This window comes from Gavialis gangeticus, unplaced genomic scaffold (genome assembly GCF_001723915.1).
Source record: "Gavialis gangeticus isolate Ggan-Ray unplaced genomic scaffold, GavGan_comp1, whole genome shotgun sequence".
Classification (NCBI taxonomy): domain Eukaryota; kingdom Metazoa; phylum Chordata; order Crocodylia; family Gavialidae; genus Gavialis; species Gavialis gangeticus.
Genome location: NW_017728997.1, coordinates 3,455,460 through 3,468,865, shown reverse-complemented (window position 1 = coordinate 3,468,865; position 13,406 = coordinate 3,455,460). Strand labels below are relative to the sequence as shown.

The following is a 13,406-nucleotide window of genomic DNA, read 5'->3' as shown; positions in this document are numbered from 1 at the left end:
GGGGGGGGGGGGGGGGGGGGGGGGGGGGGGGGAACTAGGACCAGCCTGTCAGGAGTACTCAGTAACCTAGAATTCCTTTTGGGTATGGAAGACTTCTGTAGCTCTGGCCACATCTTGTGTTAGTAGCTAGAAGCAAGGTCATGGACCAGCATATGCAATGTTGACACCGAAAAATGTATAGCAATACGATTGCTCTGATTCAGAAAACCTTTCATGGGAGCTGGGTTCTTTTGACCATTTGTAGGCACTGGGAGTTTCTGAAAATCTGATCCTTAGGCTGCTTATAAAATTGGGATTTAGATTGTTTACTGTTTAGGCTCTTAACCTTGTATCTTGATCCCTATGACCAAGGATACAGGTACCCTGTCACCTGCCCACTCGCAAGTGTAAGGTGAATAGGTAGGTGTCATTTAGAGGAGCGAGATTTATGCTGTCAAAGTAACTAATATCTAGAAAACATTCATATGTATGATTCATTTATTTGGTGTGTGTTCTTAATGTTTCCTTTGCTGAGGATATTTGTTTTATTAAAAGCTGCTTTCCTTCTCCCAGCTTAGCTTTTTATTATGTTTGATCTTGTTTGTATGTGTGTTCCCATATCTTCTAAACCTCTATATCCATTTCCTACGCAGAGGACAGTGTCAGTCTCTAATTCATCATTATGAATTCAGTGCAGGATGAAATAAAAGATAGGCCATGGTATGAGTAAACAGGACATTGTTTGAACACAAATAGCTTTAGTAATTGATAAACATGGTGGGGAAAAGTAAGGGATAAAACATAGGAACTGTAAATAGATTAATGCTTTTGAAAATTTTCCATTTTATGAAGGTCCTTCTTTTCAATGTACTCATTTGCTCAATGCTCCTGCAAATTTTATGTCATAGCCCAACTTTCAAAGCCATTTAGGTTTCCATGAACTAAAGTGTATATGGTCTGGTAGAACACTGTAAACTAGTGAGTCCTCTCTCTCTGAGTATAGTTTTTTTATGCAGACGTTTTTCACATATTAGTTTTGTTTGATCATCATCAGGATTTTGTTGTTTCTCTAATTTCTTGGGCTCAAAATCCACTCCTACCTTGAAATACCAAGCATTTGAAGTTATCCAGCAAAACACCACTTAAGTGGTTTAGGATTAAAAGCCTTATTTAAGATCATTGTAGGCTTGTGCTCTGAAGTCACTTAGATGCTTTTGGGAATCCATTCTAGTGTATTTTCTCATGAAATCTTGTAAATACAGACCTTCGTGGCAAAAGTCCCCTGAATTTTCAATCAAACTTGTTCTGTTTAGTCATTTAGACTTGAAAATCTCAACCCAAACTCCTAACTTCAGGATTTTTTTGGTTTGCCAGAAAAGATATGAGGGAAGAGAGAAAATCATAGTAAAATGTATTTAAATTATTTATTATATGTATGTGCATCTACTGTGATGCATAGAATAGACCAAGGAATGGCATACATTTTATGGAGTCAGGCGAATACTGCTGGATGCTATGGCCAAAACGTCCTTCATTTGGTGAGAGTACAGTGCCAAACTAAAGCATAGATAACTTCAAGGGGAAGCAGCTGAATTTCCCCACACTATGACTCTTCTCCTAAAACAGAGAAAGGGACACTATAAATCTGGAATCGCTGTTAGCTTGAGAACTGATCTAAACCCTTTGAAGTCAATGCACAGTCTTCTATTACCATCAGTGGGCTTTAGATTATAACCAAATAACTGATTTTTTCAGTGCCTGACAACACTATCAACCCTAATTTTAGTCTCTTCTTATTTAGGGGAAACTGTTTCCTTTCATTAAGGATAAAGTAAAACATAAGGAAGATCTTGAGTATTTGGCCTATAGAAAATTTTAATTCACAGAAATTGTTTGTTGGAGTTGTTTGTTATGTAATTAAACATGTAAATGGTGAACAAAGTATTGTTGTACTAACTGAGGATTAAGTCTTGACATGAGAAATTTCTACGTGAGTAAAATCTGAGATGTAAACTTATTCAAAAAAGTTAGTCATCAATCAACTCACATCAAAGGGTTTTGCAGCCAAGTGAAAATTCTTCACTCATCTTCCTTTGGAATGTGAAATTATTGGCAGGACTGTGCAGTTTGGCTAGACCGACACTGTGTTTCTAAATAAGATAAATTCAAGAGACTTTATCAAAGTTTTTTTCCTATTGTCAGGAAACCGAATCAATAAAATTTAAGAGGAAGTTGAAAGTGAATTTGCAACAAACTGTGAACTTAATAATACCCCAGTGGGAGCTCATTAATATCTCAACAGGTACACTCATGCATTATGTTAATTGCACATAAAACTTAAAAAAAAACCAACCAATTTTTCTGAGGATCATGGCAACAGTCCTTTGGCCAGTGGGTTTAGGTGCATCTTTTTCATAAACTTTTTGCTAAGCAACTAAATAAAGCATTATAGTAACCTTGCACTAAGAATTATTTTATGGCATCATTAATATGCATGATGCAGGAATCAAAAGGGAAAATGGGAAAAAGTGAGTAAAAGTTGTAGACAGATTGGGATATAAAAGGTTAGGGTATGAGAGAGCTTCCTAATACATAGCTGGAGAGTCCTTAGCTGATAGTTCTCAAAGAGCTTTCTTTCTCAGCTGGCACCAGCTCTCTTCCTTGTTTCCAGCGGAGAGCAGCAGAATAAAAGGAAAAAAAATGAAGTCAATATGAAATGAAAAATCAGAGCAATGAAGTTTAAATTTTCCTAGATGTTTTTTATAATTGGTTTGCTATGTGATCTGTGTTTTAGTTGTCACATGGAAGCTATGAGATGACAAATATCCAAAGAGGCACCTTCAAGAATTTCACATTATTAAGATATGGACTGCATTGCAAGACCGCTCCCCCATCAGTAAAGTGAAGGAGACTAATATGCAACAAAATACTCGAGATATGAGTATGGAATAGACATCTCCCCTTGTTCACAAGTCAGTGGCTATGAGTACATTTTGGAATTCAGATGATGAGCCTGTCTTTCACAGAGTGATTGAATACGTTGGCCATTAGAGTACAAACTGTGCTTCCTGGCCAGACAGCTATTTCAAATGATAGAGCTGGAGTGCGCTGTCTAAGGGTCAGGATAGTCTGCCTCTTACAGAGAGGCACAGGGCCAGGGAAGTGTATCCTAAATCAGTTTCCTCCTATGGCATACCCACTCAGTGCAAACGATAATGGAGTTCCGAATCTGTACTTCATTTTCCTTTTACTATGAAATATTTCACGTAGATCTGGGTTTAGGATAGATTTTGATATGACATATAGTGGATTAACAGGAAATGAAAAACGTCTGCAGTGTTACCCCTAAAATATTTTCTTTAAAAGCTTTGGTTGCACCTGTTAAGAAAATGATAAGGAACTCAGGGCTCAACACTGCCTGCTTCTCAAACAAAATAACAGAAGTTGTAAAGGGATTTAGAGACCGTTCTTCATTAACACCAGAAATGAGCTGGATGAACAATAATGTGCAATGTTAAAAATAAATTACAACTTAATTAATCACTGACTAATGCAGCACAATCAATTTCAATTATACTTTTCTTATTTTAAACAGAGTATCATCTGTGGGGAGCAGCATGTGAAATGCTTTTGTGTCATGCCTAGAAAAATACCTCAGACATAACAACTGACTTTCTAAAAATGTGAGACTCCATTATGGGCTTGCTTAGCATCCCTCAAACTTTGAAGGAAGCTCACATTTCCAGAGAGAAAAAAAAATGGAGCCAGTTGCTGTTCCTCTGAAATCCTGGATTCTGGTGCTGTTAAATCCACGTACATCTCATTGTGTACATCTCTTGTGCTTCCCAGCTAATCCTCCTGTTCCTTCCCAGCAGGATATTTCCTGCCCATTGGGAAATGCTTGCATTATATTTTGCCTAGCTCCTGCATGAGTGTCTGTAGTGGTAGGAAGGTGGTAGACAACATGAAGATTTGCCACTGGTTCCAGCATGTTTGCAGACTATGCAAAGGCCAGTGAGAACTGCTGTCTATGGCTTCCGAAGCAGAAATCTGCTACCAAGATGCTAGAGTTCTTCAGAAAATGGAATTTTTACCCCATGAGACATCTTGATGTTTCAAAACTAGTTTCTGTTCTTGTGTGGAAAGGAAAATTGAAAGAGTGGAAAATACAATGGAACAAAATATTCTGAAAAGTTACGAGGCAAAAATGATTGAGTGAAAGATGTCTACATTTCTTTAATCAAAATACAACAACATTTGTCATGTTGGATGTGTTTTATCATAAATGTTATATTACTTGAAAATATACCTTAAATATACCAAATATATGCTATAATGAAAAAGAATTTGACTTCTTAACTAAGATTTCTGGTTCAACTTTCTTAATTTAAACTAATATTTAGAATGAGCAGACGTGATTAATTTGATAAACGTGCATCACTTGATCCCTGCTTAGAAGAGTCCTGGGTGAGAGTCTTCAACAGTTGCTGAGCTGACATACCATAGAAATGTAAGCTTGGACTGTCATGCTGGGATGATATTACATATACATTATACAGGTCTTAAAATGGATTTATGATTCATAATTTTATAAGCCATATTTTGAAAATTCTCCAAGATGCATATGTGCTTACACAAAGTCTGTCTTCCCTTCAGTTTCTTGTCTTTTGCTAGCTACTTTAATCCTGCAGTGAATTCATTGTAATGCTGAATTTGTTGACATCCCACTCAGACCCATGGCAGCAGGGTATGGTGTTTCAAACATGGGATAACTGCAGGATAAAACAGAGAATGAATATGGATTAGAGGGGAGAAAAATACTCCCTTTATAACAGATGTTTGTAAAAAAGTAAAATATGGGAAACAGTAATGAAGGCTAGGGACAGAAATTACACATAAATTGGGATAAGTGATCGGAAACTAGTCTAAACCTGTAACACAACAGAAGTTCAGAGCATGCAGACTGGTGTCAAAATGGCTGAACCTGGTCCTCAGATAGACCTGGATCAATGTAGTGTACTGGTCTATTGACTAACAGATCCCCTCCCAAATCAAGTTAGGTTGCAGTCTCCTTGCATCCCAGGATGCTTTATGGGCCTCCACTAACCCACCCTTGCAGGGTGAGTGGACTAGCCTTTGCTCCTACTCCTCTGCTCCAGCTGATATGGGCATGCCCCTGCCCCTGCCCTTAGGCTGTCACAGAGCAGAGGCAGCAAAGCCTCTGCTCCACAGTCTGGCTGGCAACCGCTAGGGGGTGGGTGAGTGGGAGTACTGAGGCCCTCACCCTGGTCCTAGCCCCTAACAGCTGGGGTCTGCAGTGGGGCTAGGTCTCCATGGCAGGGAATTTCCCCCTTGCTGCCTGGCTCAGACCCCCCCTCCCCTCCGCCCGCCCCAGCCTCCACCTCTCAGCTGTGGGGGGGAGGGGCAGGCAGGGGGAATGGAGCCTCTGACTCTTCTAGCTGGGGTCTGCGTAGCAGGGGCTGGGCTTCTGCAGGGTTGGCATGTGCTCCCCCCAGCCACTGCTTGGCATCACTGTCAGGCTCTTGCCTGCAGCTGTAATCAGCTGGGGTCAAGCAGCAGCAGCAGCTCCCTCTCCCTCCCCCCCTCACTTGTGCTGGCTGGCTTGTGCAAGAGGGAGGGGCTGGGCCTGTGCCCATACAACATGACATCTGCTTCCCTGTCAGTGCACTATGCCTAGTGAGAAACCCCTGAGCCCCAGGGATTGCAGCAGCTGCGATCCTCAGGAAATGGGTGTTTCAAACACCCGTGAGCCCTAGTGATTGTGGCAGATGCAATTGCTAGGGCTTGGGGGTGCATGAAACCCTCCAGACCCTGGGGATTGTGGCTGTCTCAGAGGTTTTTCACTGGGCATGGTGCACTGGTTGTGGGGCAGATGCCTATGCTTTGCAAGACTGGCTGCCCCAAATGAGCCAGCCAGCAACAGTGGGAGGACTGCTGAAACCTGGCCACTATGGGTGGGGGGAGGCAGGCCTGGGGAGAGCTGGGCTGGCCAATCAGGGGTGACCTTGCTGTTGGGAAGTGTTCTTGAGCACCCTAAGCCTGCTGGCCCAGCCCGTGCAGGAACCTCCCACCATGGAAAGACTGTCTGTTTTGTCCTCTCCTGACCTAACCTAGAGTACTTAGAGTAAAACACGAAACTTAGAACGCTTCTGCCTTGGGCTTTCTGAACCTCTGTACTTAGCCTAAGAGATCAAAGGGAAGTACTAGTCTTTGCTTTTCAGAATATTGCTCTCTAGCCATCTGCATTGGGTGAAAGAAGCTTTTCCCTTTGTTTGTAGTTAGAATACAGAGCACCTTAGCTATTACTAACTTTTGGCAGAATAAGTGAACAACGTCAGCAATCTCCACATCTCAGCGTCCATATCACAAAACGTAATCAAAACTGACACCAGCTGGTTCAATTGTAGACGGTTGCAGTTGGCAGCTTGAGAGCTGATCAGACTCTTCCGAGAAGTCATTCCCTGCCAAGGATTATTAACATGGCATTGCACTGTAGCCTATACTGCCACTGCCCAAGTTAGACTGTATCAGATTTGTGCATAAATTGAAGACTTTAGTTTTTTGGGGCTGTCAATTCAGCATTTTCCTGAGCACCAAGTTTACATTTTGCACTTTGACCACTCTAAATCTCCTTAATAAGAAGTAAAATGGTCATTACTGAAACGTCAAATCTGAGTGATCTGGATTTTCCTGGTGTTTGTAGATCCATGAGTGGAATGAAAGCGTAATTGACACGTGAGGTCATGGTTCTCCCCAATATAATTGGTTCTATACAGATTCCAGAACTATGTATATATCTTCCTGCTCTGGTGCACATAGGGCTAAAATCTCAAAAGATCTTCGGTCCAGAGAGTGGAACTTACTAAGTTCTGCAATCATCTGCTGCAGATTTATGTGGATCTGAAACCTAGATTTGCATGGACTTCCTATTGAAATCTGAGGCTCATAATAATCTGAAGCCAAATACCATCCCTCTTAACCCATCTCAAAAAATATTTTGAAGTTGTATTAAAATTTCAAAACAAAGTGAGATGGTTCTGCAAGACTGACATCCAAGAAAGAGGTTAATAAAATCTCTAGGGTTAAGTACAGATGCTCAAAAATCCTGAGGCTGAATCGATGTAATCTTTTCAGGTTAGTCTAAATGCATAGATTGAACTAATATGCAAGTGAGCAGACATTCACTTTCGATTCCAGAAATGCAGCTGCATGCCTGAAGTGGCCCAGGCCAGAAGATGGGGTGAGGCGCTAGAGCACACCTCCCTGTTTGGCTGGAGCAGACGGCTTGGGCCAAGGTTAGTTGCCCACCCTGTGGGAGAGATTTGCAGGTGAGGTGCAAAGTATACTAGAATGCTGGGGGACCACGAGTTGACCTGAATGTGGAGGGGATCTAAAACAAAAGTTCAATAAACTGATTTAAATTAAATAAGTTTGGTCTGATAGTATATCCATTGAGGTTTATCTAAAACCTGTTTTGGCCATTTTGAAAGAAGTTTAGGTGCACTGAACTTCTGGGCTAGGGACAGACATTACACACAAACCAGTTTAAGTGATCAGAAACTGATTTAAACCTGTAACAGAACAGATGTTCAGTGCACATAAACTGGTTTGAAAATGGCTGAAATGGGTTTGAGATAAACATGGTTGAATGTAGTATGAGACTTAACTGATTTGGGTCAAACCAGTTTATGCAATCTCTGTCCCAGACCTCTTCCTGGTTTAAGTTAAATCAGAGTCCCCCAGAATCCCAGATGCTTTGCTGGGTGGGGCTCTGTTCTCTGCTCCAGTCCAGCAGGGCTGGGCCCTCCCCTCTGCTTCCTGGCTGCAGCTCCAGCAGAGACTGCAGGTACAGGGTGTCTGCCTGGCTTCCTCCTGCTCCCTCCTGCCCCCACCACTCCCTGGGATCCCTGCTCCCCTCTGCCTTACACAGACACCTCTCAGCATTAGCTAGCAGACCACATGCTTTCTACGTCCGTGCTGTGGGAGATGGGACAGTGGCAGACAGAACAGTGGCTTACGGCTCTTTGGAACTAATCAACAGGCAGCTGGTAATGTCCCTCCATTCCTTCCTTGGAAAAGATTGTTTAAGAAGAGCTTGAACTAATGAGAGATTCTTTTGTTTTGCTAATGGGGTGATAAATGGTATGTAAATCCCTGCTGGTTCCCGCACTGACCAGTGAGGGGTGGGGGGGACCCCTTCCTTATTAGAGCATCATGTGGGGGCCTGGCCACACCCCCACCCCTCAGGTCAGCCCTGTAGAAGGGAAGGGAGGATTGCTCTAGTGCCCCCCTCCCCTGCCCCCAGGCTTTTAGCCTGAGCCACTGCAGGCATGTGCCTGCATTTTTTCAGTCCAGAGGGGATGTCTGTATGGTTACAAACTGATTCAGCGTAGCCAGGTTAGACTAACCTGCAAAGATAGAATCTGTTTTGACTCAGGTGTTTTGAATATCTGTCCCTAGTCCTGTTGCATTACAGATTTGAACCAGTTTCTGGTCGCTTATACTTGTTTATGTGTAATTTCTATCCCCAGCCAAAGAGAAAAATAAAAACCTATCAGCTCTTCTCCATCTATTAGTGCTCACACAGCATTCCATTTTTACAGTTAAAATCACCCTCAGTTAACCCAGTAACCTAACTACAGCCCCATAATGTGGAAAGGGCATTGTGACCAAGCAGTTGCATATCTCTGCTACAAATCTAGAGACATGAAATCCAAGCCTACTCAGAACTGGCACCAAAAAACACTTCCAGATGACATAGCTGCAGATGGGTTTCTGGTCATTCAGTCCTGGGAGTCAAACTGGCTAGGCATGAAGCTAGCTGTATCACTTCCTTGTGTACCATTAGCTATACAAACTGGCATTCTTTCACCATGTTAGCCCTGTGGTCACTGGCCTCAGGAAGACCTATGCCCTTTTATTGTTGACCATTTTGTGCAAGCACAGCATGCAGAGTGTTCCAGTTTAATCCAGTGGGAAATGTGTCCACATCTGAGTGGACTCAATCTGAATGTTTAAAAACTAACAGAATAAGAAATAACTTATTGTAGATATTTCAGCTGACTTGAGCAGCTGTTCAGTTTATACATCTGGGAGCATCACTGTGTGCTGGGGAAAGAGCAGAAGAATGACAAATAACCTTCACAGGTATCAATAATAATGGAATGGGAGCTCTGACACTGTGCAAAGCTGAAGTATGATATTTGCAGTGAATATTGCACTTTTCATGTTTTTTCTTTTTGTACTAAAACCCTTTCTAAAGTTGATCATACAATAGTACTAGACACTCTGATGGAAACACTGCACACACCAAAGATGGTTTTAATATTGCAACTGCTAAATGCTGAGTCAGTGACAGATGTGGTTAACCTTTCATAAAGGAGGCAAATGAAAGATTTGGAAAGAAAAACATTTTGTTGAGTAGTAAAAGCATTGTATCATTCCATTGTGAGCTTTGCTTCAGATAGGAGTGCATGTTGTATTTTAATTTTAGTTAAAAAGCATGTTTAAAAGCATGTTTATTGACAAGTTGATATATGTTAGGATTTCTTTGCTCCCCAGGTACTAGGAGTATTTAGGACTCTCTTTTTTAAATCTATCCTTATTTTTCATAAAGAAAGGCATAACTCATGCTATTATACAGTGACTCAACACATAGTACTTCATGTTGGAACAAATATTAATTTAATTAAAAGCAGGTAAATAACCCTATATGCTGATTCCATAGGGAACTGAGCTGACACTCGATCATACAAACTCCAAGGGCTGCATTTTACAAAATGTTGTGGTCATCTTTTAAAAAGCCAGTAGTCGCATTCAATGCAAGGCTGTAAGTTAGAAACATTGCTTATGATGGCCAAATTATTCTCTCATAGGAACTGTGGAGCTAAAACAGTTTATACCAACGGAAAACCTGCTTCAAAGTTTATTGTGTATCAGGAATTCTACTGAAATGGATGCAACTGATCTATTTAGTGAAGGCAAGCTGTGCAATTCTTTCTTGGGTGATCACTGTTTTATACTGAAACCCTGAAGCATCCTAGTTTTCAATATGCTTGGCCTCATGCTTTTGACACCAACCTTTTAAAATGTGTGACAAACACTTAGAAAGACAGACACAACTATTCAGGAAGAGACAATGCTACAAATAATGAGGGATTCATTTCTCTGACACATATAGTGATATCTCTAACCCTGGCTGAAAGTTGAAGCATTTATTTTGGTTTAATAATTTATAGCAGCAAAGAGTGAGATTACCCCAGGGATCCCGGTCAGCAGGTTCTCTGCACATGGAATTATCTTGGACCTCAGTGGCAATGCTGAGTGAAAGGCAGAATCAGGCCCAGTGTTTCTATGGAAGGAAGTTAAATGGCTCTTTAAAAAATGATATTCCTTAACATGAGCTAGACTACCAAAATATTTGGGGTATCCCTAGATATTTTAAAAAAGAAACGTATTTCAATAATTGTAAGTGGTTTAAACCCTTCTCTATAGTTTCAGTAACTAAATATGTGTTGCTCTTGAGCTATTTTGTTTTTCTTCTGTCCTTCCATATCAATACAATAGCATGTGGGGTCCTGTTGTGTAAGTTTCTTTGAAAAGGTGTTGAATTACTTTCAGTTCTCATTGATTTCAGTGGGAGTTGAAGGCCCTGAGTTTCTTTCAGGCTTGATCCCTGGTGTGTGTATGTATATGTATGTGTGAACTTGTGTGTGAGAGATCACAAATCAGAGATCACTTGGAACTTGATGCAAGTATTTAATAAGACATACAAAAAACTAGAACTCTTGGTTCCACAATGATACCTTTTATTAGATCAACTGGGAACTGGCAAGAAATCACAAGAAAGCTTGCAGAAAAGGACAGTTTTCTTGTGAGTTCCCAGTTGGTCTAATAAAAGGTATCATTTTGGAGCCAAGAGTTCTAGTTTTTTTGTATGTCTTCTTGTTTCAGACCAACACAGCTACCAAATATTTAATAATGTATATATGAATATACATGTAATGTTCTTATATAGTGTTACACCGAAAACCACAAACATGCAGACACAGACGCTCATACATACACATGCATGTGCCCACGCCTGCACACGTGCCCACATTCTCAAATATATAACAGGCCAGGGCCTCCAGCTTCATGGTAAAACTGTTGGTTTCCCTTAGACTTTCTTAGCCAAAAATATCATTTGAAGATCATCCCTGCTTTATACTTGTTACTGACAATTTAATTTTGCTGTTATTTAGTCATTCGGGATTATGGAGTCTAAAGAAGTCTGTGCTCTTTCTGATGCCAATGGGAGCTGTAACACTGTGAGAACAAAAGAAAGCTGATGACTGTTAATCCATTATAATTATTATAAACCTGAAACTTAAATAGTATTTAAAAATATATTCTTTGAACTTGGTTTCATTTTCATGCATTGTGGTAGATGGTGAGGCTGAAATCATACATCTGTAAACCAGTTACACATACCAATCTGACCAATGGTAATGTGACTCAGTCCAACCTATGTATGAAGACTGTGTTCTGAAAGGCTGTATGCGTATATGAACTTTCACATACACACAGATATAACTTCATGTAAATTATATGTTGCCCTTTAAATTTCTACCACACGGGTACAGTAGCTTAAACACTGGACGTAAATATTTAGTGTTTGATTTTTTTCAGAAAGTCAGTTGCAAAATGAAATACCACGGCAGGAACTGCTTCTGTGTACTAACATGACTTCATGTATAAATGACATACCTTTATATATAAATTAACAATTGCTTGCACACATTTCTATTTGTATATGTATACTCTTGATCTGCATAGGTAAAATCAATAATTAGCTCCACAGCACCTTTCCCCCCCTCAAATCAGTCCCTTAATCACATACGTGTAAGAAAATTTTCAGAAAATTGACTAATAACTAGTCTTTTAAGAAATGATTTATTGAGTTCTTTTAAGAGGTGGCTTCACTGACTTGTACCTTAGGGCTAAGTGCAGAGGTTCAAAAAGCCCAGAGCAGAATCAGTTCATTCTTCACAGGTTTTTCTAAGCTGTGTAGCTAGAACCAATAACAAACTGAATTGATGTGTAGTGTTTGGGTGGCCAAGACAGGCAGAAGCCTGGCTTGCCCAGGCTGGGAGGCTCAGGGCACTCTCGCACACCACTTTTCATGGCCAGCTGCCTAAGGCTGCTAAACCCAGCCCAGTGGCAGCCCAGACCTGTTTGGCTGCTTGACCCATGCCCCCATCCCCCCAACACCCCGCTATCAGCTACAGAGGGGGGAGAGCCAGCAGAAAATTTCTCCCCAGCCCCCACCTCTGAGACAGGGGTGGGGAGGAGAATACACCACGCGGCCCTGGCTCCCCAACTGGGGTCTGCCTGGTGTGAGAAGCCCCCATGGGGGGGCGTTCTCCCACCACAGCCTGGCTAGCTGGGCTACGATTGGCTCAGCTCCCCACTCCCTCCCCAGCCCCATGCCTGTCAGAGAGGGTGGGGGGAATTCCTCCCGGCATTGCTCCCCCCCCAGCCCAATTCTGCTTGGCACGGGGGAGACTCCATGGGGGTTTTTTGCTTTCCTACAGCCCAGCTCACGGGTTTGGGATCAGCTCAGCCCTACCCTCTCCCAGCCCCCTCCTGTCAGAGATGGGGGACTGGAGAGCTAAAGCACAGAGCCAGCTGGGCACAGTACAGAGCCCCCAGCCAAGGTCTGCCCAGTGCAGTGGCAGAGAAGCCCCTACCTGGGCCTTTTCATTCCCCCACAGCCTGGCTTGTGGGGCGGGGATCAGCTCAGCCCCATCCCCTCCTGGTCGCTCAGCCTCACCCCTCAGCATGGGTCTGCCCATCACGGGGCAGTGAAATGCCCATCAGGGGCTTTTCAGAACTCCGCAACCTGGTGAGCCAGGCTAGGATTGGCTCAGCCCCACCTGCTCCCTGGGAGGGAATGGAGCTGATCCCCACCTGGCTTGCCAGGCTGCAGGGTTAGGAAAAGCTCCCAGTGGGGGCATTTACTGCCCCATGCCACCCTGGATGAGGGTGGCCAGTGTCCAGCTGGGCTGGTGTGTTTGCACCCCCGCCCCCACCCCACACCTCTCATAGGACGGGCTGGAGAGGGGGCACAGCTTAGCTGATCCCAGCCCGGTGAGCCGGGGTGCGGAGGAATGAAAAGCTCCTGGGGGGGCTTCCTTCCTGTATCACCCACATCAGGCAGACCCCTGCCTGGGATGGGGCTGGTGGTGTGCCAGGCCAGTGTGTTCCTGCTCTTAACCTACCTCCCTTCTCAGAGGTGGGGGGCTCGGGAGGGGTTGAGGCTGAACCGATATCAGCCCCATGAACTGGGCTCCAGTGGAGCAAAAAGCCCCCAGTGGGGGCTGTCATCCTGTGCCAGGCAGACCCCAGATTGGGGGGGGGGGGGG

The 13,406-nt window shown here is 42.9% G+C and overlaps 1 protein-coding gene across 3 annotated transcripts in view; it reads left to right on the top strand.

The window, feature by feature from the left end:
* The window catches only part of GRM7 (glutamate metabotropic receptor 7), a 679,515-nt gene that overhangs the window by 203,270 nt on the left and 462,839 nt on the right, over nt 1-13,406 (top strand). The gene's annotated exons all lie outside the window — the stretch shown is intronic.